The sequence below is a fragment of the Trichosurus vulpecula genome, chromosome 3, assembly GCF_011100635.1.
Source record: "Trichosurus vulpecula isolate mTriVul1 chromosome 3, mTriVul1.pri, whole genome shotgun sequence".
NCBI lineage: Eukaryota > Metazoa > Chordata > Mammalia > Diprotodontia > Phalangeridae > Trichosurus > Trichosurus vulpecula.
This window is the reverse complement of record NC_050575.1, coordinates 420,729,542-420,741,923: the sequence shown is the minus strand read 5'-3', so window position 1 is coordinate 420,741,923 and position 12,382 is coordinate 420,729,542. Positions and strand designations below refer to the sequence as shown.

At 50.1% G+C, this 12,382-nt stretch overlaps 1 protein-coding gene across 2 annotated transcripts in view; it reads left to right on the top strand.

The window, feature by feature from the left end:
- LPIN1 (lipin 1) overlaps nucleotides 1–12,382 on the top strand; it is a 157,852-nt gene that overhangs the window by 89,153 nt on the left and 56,317 nt on the right. Inside the window, exon 1 of one of the 2 annotated variants that reach the window (XM_036748763.1) lies at nucleotides 503–686. The exons of the other annotated variant lie outside the window; for it this stretch is intronic. The gene's annotated coding sequence lies outside the window, so the exon portion shown is untranslated. Of the gene's footprint in view, nucleotides 1–502; nucleotides 687–12,382 lie in introns of those variants that run through there. 2 annotated transcript variants of the gene reach the window in all.

Here is a 12,382-nt window from a genome sequence, read left to right as displayed (position 1 = left end):
GTATACACGGGTGTGCATTGGAAACACTCATTTATAAATGTGTGTATACAGGATGCCTTGGGGAAGTTTTAAGCCTTTAAAGTTTAAAAGATGCATACCTGTCTGATCGTATCAGTTATGAACACAAAGCTAAAATGTATAAGACAAATGTAAAGCACACTTTATATATCCCTATAAAATATATACCCATTATGTATGTATAGGTCTGTGTGTGTGTGTGTGTATACATGCATATGATATACTTGTGTACGCACGCGCTCGCGCCCCCCCACGTATGTATGTATATGTATATATGTGTATGTATATATGTGTGTATGTATGTATGTATATGCACACATACATATACACACATATATTATCTATTCCCGAAGACCCAAATCACAGCTCTAAAGCTAAACGTGGTCATTCTGAAGCCCCGTAGACGCCCTGGGTCACGCAGCTGTCTACGAAGCGCTGTCCACGTCCGTGGCCACGCCCTCGCGCTCCCCCCTGCTGCCCCCCCACGCACATCTGTGCTCCACCTCTGGGCAGGCGGGCCTAAGCCGCGGAATTGACAAGCTAGCTCAGACTTTGTTTGCATACAAAAGGAACACCGCCGACCCAGGCTGCGGCCTGGGGGGGACGGTTCCTGCTGCCCCAGACTGTTCTCCGGAAAAGCCTTGGGGTGCCCTGGCCCCAATTCGCAGGTATGGCCATGGCCTTGGCCTTGACTGGGTACGGCCTGTGAGCGGGGGAGGGGGTGAGAATGCGCCGGCTCGGGATGCGTGTGTGTGTGTGTGTGTGTGTGTGTGTGTATATAACCGAGTGTGCAAGAGATGGGAGACAGTGTGGGGTGGGGGAGACGTGATGAGGAGGGTGAGAGTGAGCTGGAGAGGAAGAGAGGGGAAGAGGAGAGAACAGAGGAAAGAAAGGAGAGGAAGGAGAGAGGGAAGGGTAAAAGGAAAGGGAGGAGAGGAAAAGGGGGAAAAGAAAGGGAGGAAAGGAAGGAGAGAGGGAAGGGGGAAGGAAAAGGAAGAGGAAGGAGAGAGGGAAGGGGGAAGGAAAAGGAAGAGAGGAAGGAGAGAAGGAAGGAGGAAAGGAAAAGGAAGAGATGAAGGAGAGAGGGAAAGGGGAAGGAAAAGGATGAGAGGAGGGAGAGAGGGAAGGGAAGAGGGGAAGAAGAGGAAAAGAAGGCTCCAAGAAGAGGCAGGAAAAAAAAAAAGAGGGAAAAGGGAATGGAGAGATTGAGGACGAGAAGATGGGAGAGAGAAACAAGATAATAAAGATGAGAGGTGAGAGGAGAAAACAAGAGAGCCAGAGTCAGAAAGATGGAAGAGAAGGAAGGGAGTGGAGAAAGAGAGAGGAAGGAAGAGGAGAGGAGAGGAGAGGAGAGGAGAGGGGGAGAGAGAGAGAGAGAGAGAGAGAGAGAGAGAGAGAGAGAGAGAGAGAGAGAGAGAGAGAGAGAGAGAGAAGGAAGAGAGAAGGAATAGAGAGAGAAGAGAGAAGGTGTTTCACTGCCCTGCAGCGCCTTGGAGCCAGCATCTTTTCTGCCCACCGTCTGGGTTAGGAAGAAGGCTGCTCAGGATGGGCTGAGTTGTGTCCCAGCTGCCTTGAAGCCTACTGGCGGGGACTGGGGACTTGGCTGCCCCCGCCTTCTCACTAGTACTTCTTGGGTGTTTCTTCTTTCCTTCCCTAGAAAGTATTTTCCCTATGGAAGGGAAGCTGCTGGGAGCCTCACTTGAGATTTTAATGGGAGCCTGAATTGGCTTGGTGGATTTGGATGGGTTTTTCTCCTTGGCTGGAGAGTTGTCTTTTGAGATGGCTGTTTTCTAAAGCGATGCTTTGGAAAGGAGAGAGCCTGCCCAAGGCTCCTGTCTCCTGTCTTGGGTAGTTAGCTGAGCTCCCTGACCATCTTTCTTCGGGATTGCAGTTCTCCCAGAGGAGGCAGAAAATACCATCAGATCAGAGGAGTGTTCCAGATTTAAGGGGCCTTAAGTAGGTCCGTAGTGTAGTCTGTACTGGGATAGAATTCAGTGGAGAGTCATGGGATGGGGGGTGGTGAGGTGGACTGGACTTTGGCGGTCTGCCCCATCCCCTCTGTGTCCAGAGGGGGAAACAGAAGGGAAGCCATCTGTCCAAGGTCACACATGGAGGGAGAGGAGAGTTCGGGTTTGCTGAGGCTTGGGAGCCATTTGGGGGAGAGTGTGTATAATTTAATGTACATTTAATCTGGAGTGGGGTTTCAAGTGAAGGCCACCCTCCTATTCTTTCCCCCAGCAATGTAGACAGTCCCCTTCTCTACCACTGGTAGTCTTAGCAAGCACAGATAATTGTAGGGCACAGTGTCTTTCCTGTTTCTATCTTGATTTTAAATTATAAAAATAAATGTAAAAAAATTGGTCTTGTGATTTCATTGATATGAAGGCAGGACTCTAACCTACATCTTGCTTTATACACAGGACCTTTTCATTTTTGTTTTTAGTTTTATTTTAGGTGGTACAGTGGATAGAGTGCTGGGCCTGAGTGAAAATCTTACCTCAGACACTTACCAGTTATGTGACTTTAGGCAAATCACTTAACCACTGTGTGCCTCAGTTTCCATATCTGTGCAGTGGGGATAACCATACCACCTACCTCTGGGGGTTGTTGTCTGGATCAAATGAGATGATATCTGTAAAGCACTTAGCATAGTGCTTGGCACATAGTAGTTGCTTTGTAAATAACTATTTGTGTGATTTTATCTGACTGGGAAACTCCCATGCATGGAACCTTCTTTTACAGATGCAGATCACCACCTGTCCAGTAACTCTTTGTTGTGGAGAAGTGCTTGGGGCTCAGGGAGTCAGCCTGGGGTAACTTGCAGGGCTAGTTCTGTGTCAGAGGAAAGACTGGAACCTAGGCCTCTCATTCTCACTGTTCTTGTTCTCATCTCTTGGTGGCATTCAGATAGAAATGCTGCTGGGACACGGCACTATCCTCATAAATACTTATTACTACTTTAGTTAAAAATTCAGAAATATTCAAAGTACCTGTTTTTGTAGCCTATTCTTTTGTGTAATAAAATTCTTTTTCATCTCCTTCCTCGACCACAAGCCCCGTGAGGGCAAAGATCTCGTGTCCTATCTACCCACCCCACTGGATATTCTAAATATTGAAAATATGATCGTCCGAGGCAGTGAGACATAAGGGAGAAAGGGATGGTCTGAGAGCTGAGAGCCTCTTCTGGGACACACACTGACTGTAGGACCCTAAACAACCTCTGCGTACCCCAGGGAACTCCCTGGCACTCTGTGTTTTCAGAGAAGGTGCTGACCTGCATTGGTGGAGGGAGTTTGCTTGCCTGGGAGGGCCCTGTGCCAGTGAAATCACCCCTCTTGTCCCCACCCCTCTTTGCTCTAATTGGGAGAATTTTTTTGTTTGCAGCAGCTCTTGGAGACAAAGTTCCACCATCAGTGGATTAAACATGGGACTTAGTGTTAGGAGAGATCTGTGTTCTAATCTTGTGGCTTACTAGCTATGTGAGCAGGGGCAAAGAGCCTCAGTTTCCTTGCCTGTGAAACTGTGGTAACACATCTTAGATACCTGTCCCATCAGGTTGTTGTGAGGGTAACGAGCTAATGCATTGACTGAATGCTTTTAAGGATTATTTTAGTAGGTCACAGAGGAGTAGCCAGCCTCAGAAGTGCATGAGAAGGAGAGGACAGGATGAGTTACTGAGAAGTGAGGGGACTCGTGGCAGGAAGAGATGATGGCAGGCGGACTGGCACCATCTGCTTGGGGTGGGTGCTGCAGAGGCCGGGCCAAGGCCACTGCTCGGAGGTGGGGAAGTTCAAGGGCAGGCCTGGGAGGAGAGGGCAGGAGGCCCCTCCAGCCACTCGGGGCCTTAAAGGCTGCTGGAGAAGAAGAAGAGCCAGGCCAGTTGCCAGAATACAAAATGTCCCTCTCGCCGATGCGTGGCTCCCACCCAAGGGTGCCCGCCCTCACCCTCGACTTGCCCTTGAGCAGATGTGTCCAGCCAGGCCAACGTGCCCACAGGAGCCTGCCGGGAGCCCCAGATACTGGAGGTGACGGGGACAGTTCTGCTTTCTCTTAGGAAGCTCAGGCTTGTGGTGGAGGTGGTTTGGACCTCAGCTTCTGCCATCACAGCAGGGGTGTGAGAATGAACATCAGCCCCGAAAGGCTTCTGCTCTCTGCGTGGAAGAACTGGGGACTTCATGAGGGATCTTGGGGAGGTCCCTAAAGCCTGGAAGACCCTCCCTGGTGACATGTCCTGCTGCTGCTCAGACGCCGCCTTCTCTTGTCCTTTCTGTCTTTGCCTTGGATTTTATCTCACACTTTGTGTGGATTAGGCTTGGAGCCTGGAGAGACCTGGGCTTCAAATGTCTCTACCATCACTACTACCACCACCACTACTACTTACTAGTACTACTGCTACTACGACTACTTCTGCTATGGTGGTGGTGGCTACAGGATTTTGTTTGCACATCTCTTGTGTGCTAGGTGGCACAGTGGGTAAGAATCTGGACTTGGGGCCAGGAAGACCTGAGTTCCAGTCCTGCCCTAGACACTTACTAGCTGTGTGACCCAGGGCAAGTCACTCAACCTCTCTTACTGTGCCTCAGTTTTTTCATCTCTAAAATGGGGGTAGCTTAAGGATTAAATGAGATCATTATCTATCTGTCTGTCTGTCTCTCTGTCATCTATCTCCATATCTATCTCTATATCTCCCTCTGTCGAGCTTTGCAAACCTTCATTATGCAGATGTAAGCTACAGGATTTCTCTTAGCTGCTTGTCATATAGTACTGTATCTTAATTGTGCTGGAATCCCGTCCCCTCATTGGACGTTGGCAGAAGCTGTGCTTCATCTTTGCCATCTCTCGTGGGCTGCCTCCCAGCAGATGGCTTTTTTGGGTTGTAGGAGTTCCTGTGGGGTCCCCTCCTGAGGTGGGGAGGGGGTAGAAGTGAGATGGGACTTGGCAGCTGGGCAGCACAGTTCTTGGGTGGTACCTGTTTGGATAACTGCTCAGAAGCTTGGCTTCTTGGGTAGAGGGGGCTGACCTGGCCTGCAGCATCTCTAGAGAGAGAGCCCATGTACTGTCCCTTGGTGGTCAGGAGCATACATTGGCCTCCTCTTCTCAGCTAGAGGATCAGCCTTTGCCCTCAGAGGACTTTTGGGGCATTGGAGCAAGTCTCAGGAGGTGGTGGAACACGCTGGTCCAGCCCACCGTGGATATACTATGTCATCCCACTGGTGTGGAGTGCCTCTCCTTAGAAGCCTGTTTGCTCATCTGTTAGGTGGAGATCGTTATGCTGGGCATTGCCTGCCTCTCAGGAGGGTTATGGATGCTACGTGCTCTGTAGATGGTCAGGACATGTCAGCTGGTATGGGATCCTCCATCAGGTGCTGTGTTTGCACTGCTCATCCCCTGGGCAGTCTAGCCCATGCCATGCCCCCTCCCTTTGAAATCCAGGTGGACAAGGAGAGGTCATGGAGATGTTATTTGTGGTCAGTGCCCTGGCTTCTGGAATTCAGGAGTGGTTGTTCCTTCTCTCTGAACATGTGTGAGCGGTTAGGAGTTGCCCCTAACCTACCAGGTGAGGAGCCTTTGGCCCTGTGACCTTGTGGTCAGCTGAGGTCTGTCCACAGCATGGGCCAGATGACTGGCACCCTTCTGCTATCACCTGGTACTCAGTCATGTGACCTAAGTCTTGGTTTCCATGCTTGCAGAATGGGGACAATCTCAGTGCTCACCTCTGGGGGTTGTTGTGAGGTTCAAAGGAGAAGAGCCACAGTGACTGCCCGCCTGGTCAGTGCTGGTCATCTTAGTAGAGGAGCGCCAGGCCATGGCAGAAGGGTGCACCAAATCTCAGGTTTGACCTTGCTAAAAGTTCCATCCAGAAATGATGAGGTTTGAGACATGAGTGAGGACGCTGGGGAAATCTATGCTTTAGATTCTTGCCGCCACTGGCTGGGTGGCCGTTTCTTTGTGCCCCGCATCATCCCTGTTCTCTGTTTGGAGGACCCTCCCAGGTCTGACATTGTTCCCCTCTGCCCAAATCTCTCCCAGTTCTGATTTCTAGATTCCCTTTGGCTCTGACATTTCATGTTCTAAGGCTCCTTCTGGCTCTAACACTCTCTGTGGTGTTCAGTGGTCCCTCCCAGTTCTGGGATTCTCTGTTCTAAGTTCCATTTAGCTTCAAAATTCTGTTTTCTAAGCTCTTTTATTTCCTATATCCTAAGATTCTTCTAAACTCTGACATTCTCTGTACTAAGATCCTTCCCAGCTCTGACATTCTGTCAGGGTATTACTCTCAAATCTGATGTCTGTGCTCAAGCTCCTTCCATTTCTGCAAGGTCTAGGGTCTCTTCTGTCAGTCAGTAGACATTTATTAAGCTACTGCTGTATGGCAGGCACAGGGCTAATTGCTATTCTCCATCTGGCGTTCTGTGGTCCTGACATTCCTGGATTCTACAGTCTAAGGTCCTTCCCAACTCTTGACATTTTGTGTGCTATGTTCCAAGGTTCTCCCTTGCTTTCACATTCCATGTTCTAAGTTCTAAGGGCCCTCCCAGCTGAGCCACACTGGGTTCTATGTTCTCATGTCTCTCCTAGCACAGACATTAGTGACTGGTACACAGTTAGCATTTAGTAAATGCTCATTGCCTTGACTTCCTTGCTCCACGGTCTCTTCTAACTTTGACATTACATGGTTTACTTCCATATGTTATTCCAAGTCCAATTTATCCACAAGGTACCCATTGGCATACTTTGAGGGCACCTAGGTGGCACAGTGGATAGGCCTGGAGTCAGGAAGACCTGAGTTCAGATCCCACCTTGGGCACTTACTAGATGGGTGACCCTGGGCAAATGCCTCAATTTCCTCATCTGTAGAACGAGCTGGAGAAGGAAACAGCAAACTCTCCAGTATCTCTGCCAGGAAAACCCCAGATGGGGTCATGGAGAGTTGGGCATGACTTAACAAGAACCAAGCAATTCCAGCCGCGATGCATTGGGTGTTATCTGGGCATTGGTAGTGCATGGGTTCAGGTGTAAGCCGTTCAGAGGCTCAGGGTTTTTAGCTGGATTGTCTGGCAAGATAACAGAACCTTCCAGGAAGGACCCAACAAACAAACCCAACACTCCCAAACAAACAGATGCCCAGACAAGTGAAATAACTGTTCCAAGGTCTCCAAGCCGGTGGATGGCAGAGTCAAGACTGGCCGCCAGGCTTCTAGACCCCCATCCGCATTAGCACCCGCAGTTCTTGGTCCGCAGGGGCCCAGGAGTGTAGCCTAGCTTTGGGCCCCATATAACGTTGGTCCGGGAGGTGGGCCTGAAGTTGCTGGCATTGGGCCTGGAGCTGGATTATTTGTGTAGGAGCCGCCGGAGACTGTCTGAAGCTCCTGGGAATCTGTGGCTTTTGAAGGGTTCCTTGGGAGACCCGCCCTAGACAGCCCCAGGATCTTCTGAGAGTCAGTCAGTCAGTCCACAAGTGCGTATTCAGTTTTTACTACACGTTGGACGCTGTATCAGCTCTGGAGGAACAAGGAAAGGCAAAAAACAGTCTCTGCCCTCAAGGAGCTTACCGTCTAACGGGGCAGGTGGAGTGCAGAGAATCACGGACCTCCGAAGATGTTAGTCGTTCAGTCATTTCGGTTGTGCCCGGCGCTCTGTGACTGCACCCGGGGTTTTCTTGGCAGAGATCCTGGAGTGGTTGACCATTTCCTACTCCAGCTCATTTTACAGATGAGGAAACTGAGGCAAACAGGGTGAAGTGACTGGACCGGGATCACACAGCTGGTGAGTATCAGAGGCCAGATAGGAACTGGGGAAGATGAGTCTTCCTGACTCCAGGCTTGGCGCTCTGTGCGCTGAGCCTCCTCGCTGCCTCCCAAAATGTGTGTCTGTGTGTATGTATAACAACACTGAGAGAGAAAAGAGACAGACGAAGAGAGACAGAGACAGGGAGAGAGAGAGACAGAGACGGAGACACAGAGAGGGAGAGGAGGAGGAAGGCAGGGGAGGAGGGGCTGGGGAAGGGCCTTGACCTCAGATTCAGAGGAAGATGTTACCCGATGAGAGACCCCTTTCCTCCCACCTGGTTCCCTCCTCACCCATCTCCTTCCTCAGAGGGTCAAGTGCCCCAATTTAATCCCTGACAGTTCTGTCCTAACGGGGGAACACTGGAATGCAATCTTGCGCTTCAGATCTTAGCCCGGGGCGCCTGTGACTTCTTCATTTGGGCTCCTGACAACAGCCGGGAGCTGCCCGGCTGTCAGACTGCACTAGCCCGGTGAGGACCTGGAAGGGCAGTGAACGATTGGCCTGGAGAGAGCTGGGGTTGGAGCCACATGGCTGGAAGGATGGTGGGCTGACAGGCTCACAGATGCAGAGCTGGAGGCTTTTAGAGGCTATCAATTCTGTCTAGATTCAAACCTGGGGCCTAGGATTCCAGATCCAGCCCGCTTTCCACTGTGTCCCCATCACCACTGGTCCTTCAGAGGCTGCAAGTCCCATCACCAAAGTTTGAGCACCCTCATTTTCCTCAGCAGTGACACCTGCCAGAGGTGCGAGATTGGCCAAGGCTCATGGCCTATGGAGCCTCCCTGCCGTCCTCAGCAGAAGTCCTGCCTCTTGGCGCATGTGGAGAATTGAATGAGATGCCGTAATATTCATTTGGTTTTATGTCTCGTTGCTGTTGGGAACTCCGGGTGAGAAGCCTCCCTCTGCCAGTGCAGATCAGCAGCCCTTGTGGCTTTTAGGGAGTTGCCACAATTTGCCCCAGGGTCACCGGGCCATTATGTGCCAGAGCTGGATTTGAACCCAGGCCTTGCTCACTGTGAGGTGGACTTGCTACCGACTAAGCCAGACTGCCTTTCAATCTGAACAGCCAACGTAGGCATTTTTATTGTTGAGTCCTTTCAAACCTGGCGACTCTTTGTGACCCCATTTTGGGTGCTTTGCATGTAGTATTTTAGGTTGATCAGTGGGCACAAAGTGCCTACTACGTACCAGGCACTGTGATTGGTTCTGATATTCTCCCCACTTGACAGCTGAGGAGACTGAGTCAGAGGGGTGGAGCAGTTCCCTTAGGGTCACACAGTAAGTATCTGAGGCTGGATTTGAACCCAAGACAGCTAGAGAGTACAATGGAAGGGGTGTCATCCTTCCTCAGACCATTACTGGCTGTATGACCCTGGACAAGTCACCTAACCCCTGCCTGCCTCAGTTTCCTTATCTGTAGAATGGATATAATGATCGTTCTTACCTCACAAGGTTGTTGAATGGGTCAGTGGATTGACCGTGATGGCTGCTGAAGCCCTTTTCCTTCTCCCCCAAGTCAGAGTAGTAACCAGCAGCATCACACCGTGGGCAGGATCTTTGCTCCAGAGGTCTGCTCTCTGCAGGCCTTGGTTATGGCCCCCACCGCTAAGGGAGGTCCATGCGCTTTGTGAGTGCTCTGTCTGCCTGTCTGTCTGTCTTTCTCTGTCTCTCTCTCCCCCCCTCCCCTCCCCATTTACTTTATGTTTACTTGTCTGTATTAGGTAGAGTGTAAGCTCCTAAGGGCAGGGGCTGTTTGCTTTTCCTGGTTACTTTTTATTGTAGGTGCTTAATAAATGCTTCTTGAGTGACCTTTGCAAAGTACCGGCGAGAACATTGGAGTTACTTTTGTTCTCTCTGTGATCCTTAGTATGGGTGCGACTGCTGATGACCCTAGGCCAGATTAGGGTCCGCTCTTTCTGTTTGTAATGATCTAGGCTATCAGAGGCAAGCAATGGGGTGGGGGGAGGTGTCGGGGTAAGGATCTCCACATAGAGGGGAAAGCCGAACAAACCACAGACTTGGTCTGTGTCGCCTCATTCGTGAAGCTGCTGATGTCCTTCTCCAGTGCCCCCAGGTGCCCCCGGCTCAGGAAGGTTCTGCTCCCACCGGGCAGTGCCTGGAAGGTCCCACGCGGCTGAAGCTCTTGGCGTCAAGGCTTCAGGGCAGGTGGTGAGTCTGCCGTCAGCAGACCAGCTAAGCTCCCTAGAAGGGACTTTTCCCCAGATTGGCCAAAACATTGTAGATTTTGTTTTTGACCATGGCATAATTAACGTTCCCTGCAATGAAAGCTTCCTGGCAGTTGGGATTGTTTCGTTCTATGTTCCTCGGTGCCTAACACATATCCTGGTACAGAATAGGTGTTGACTAAATTGTAGAAAACTTTGGTCTTTGTTGGTATAAATCATGTATTAAATTAAATCATATATTCCTGAACTATCAGCTAGAGCACTTGACTTGGAGTCAGGAGGACCTGAGTTCAAATCCTACCCCAGACACTTTCCAGCTGTATGACCCTGGGCAAATCACTTATGTGCTTTTTGCCTTTACGATCTCATCTGTAAAGTGGGTACGATAATAGCCCCTCCCTCCCAGGGTGGTTGTGAGGGGCAGGTGTGATGGTGGAGGTGAGTGCTTTTATAATGAGGTCAGGATTTGCGCTGGTCTCTCTGCCCTTGATGCTGAGTCAGTCCTCCCCAAAGACCCAGCGTTCTGGGGGCAGGGAGAGTGATGTTGCAGAAATCAGGCGTCGAGGAGGTGCTGAGGGGTTCTAATTCTTCAGTGCAGCTGATAGGGGCTCTGTGCTGGAGCCTGGGAACAGATTGTGAGCCAACGCCCAAATCAGGGCTCGAGGTGTTGTTTTCTTGATTTTCTGGACTCGAGAAACCGATGGAGAAACTTTAGTCACCCAGACTAAAGTAAAGGCATGTCTCAGGTAGAGTTGCCCCCTCCTTCCCCGCCAGAGCTGGTTGTTAAACATTTGCCAAGCGCACCCTTGGTTACAGGTCCCCCCGATGGGGAGCTATCCCTAAAGGGCCAAGGAGGCCCTGTGTTTCAAGTTTGGGGTCAAATGTGTGGCGTGGAGCGGGGAGACTAGGGGTGACCAGTAGAGGCTTGCTCACCTTTCTCAAGAGGTGTAGAATTTAGAGATGTCAGAAATTTCATACTATGTCAGAGCTGGAGGGGCTCTTAGAACTTAGAACATAGAATGGTAGAGCCTGGAGGGACCTTCAACATAGAAATGGAAGAGATCTTAGAACCTAGAACACAGAATGTGCAGTGCTCTGAGAGGGAGGGACCTCAGAGAATATGGAATTAAGTTGGAGGGAGGGACCTTAGGACTTAGAATGTCACATTTAGGAGGGGCCCTGGAGATGGTTTGTTCCGATACCCTCATTTTACAGAGGAGGACACTGCGCCCTGGAGAGGAGGTCTTGAACCCGGGTCTCCTCACTTCCCTTTCTAGGCCTCTAGTCAAGACCCCACAAGATGGCGGCAGCCGACTTAAGATGGCCCTTGAAGGCTCCAGGCAGCCCGGGCACAGCCACTGCCTTCTGGCTGCCAGCTTTGGGGATTAAGATCACTGGATCCGGGAGTCACTTAGCAAACAGTGAATCGACCAACATGTCCCCAAGTTGTTCTACTGGAAATTTAAGCATTTTGTTATGTTCTTGGGATTTTTCTTATCTCAAGTTACTCCCGAGATGACTAAAGTCCTTTGTTGCTCAGAACAATTCTCCTCTCGGTGTCCAGCCATGTCTTGGCCCAGCCCTGCCCTTTCTGTGATGCCTCCCCCTCCCCCACTGATGTCAGTATTTGTTATTTATTTTTTATGTAATTATGTTTTTCAATAATTAATCCTGGGACAGGCTCATCTGTGGCTTCCATTTATCCAGTTTTGGTGAACTGATCTCGCCCCTTTGAATGTGTAAAGGCAAACTGGCCAGATGCAGATTTCCCCAAAATGCTGCTATTCTTGGGGCTGCCACACTCCCTGTACCATAGTGAAACCCGCTGTAAAATGGGCCTGCTAGCTACTGATTATGGAGCTTCATTCCTGGGGAGCTGCCCGGTCCCCTCTGATGTGAACCTGCTAATGATTCTGGGCTTGAGGGTAGAAGGAATCCCTGCACAAAGAATTGAGATTTTAGGTTTTACATCCAAGGGATTTGTAAAAAAGATCTGGGAGTCTCAGTGGACCACAAGCACCATGAAAAACCAATATTCTATGAGACTGCTTAAATCCACGTCTAGTCTTTAGAATGAGGGAGGTGACAGTTTTGTAGTATTCTGGGCATCATAGTTTAAGGAGGACCATAAGACCAATAGAACTGGAGCATGAAAGGGACCTTGGAGGCCATAAAATCTCTTCATTAAAAAAAAAAAGCTCTAAACGTATAATCGGACCCTCCCATGGTCCCTCCTCCCCAGCTGAACCATAGCAACATCAGGAAATAATGATCAGACTGCACTGGAGGCTCTTCACTTCATCCTCCCAGTTTTCTTGGCGCAGATCAGAGTTCTAGTTGTTTTCTCTTATCTTGTTGTCCTCATGTTATTAATTGTGCTCCTGGTTAAG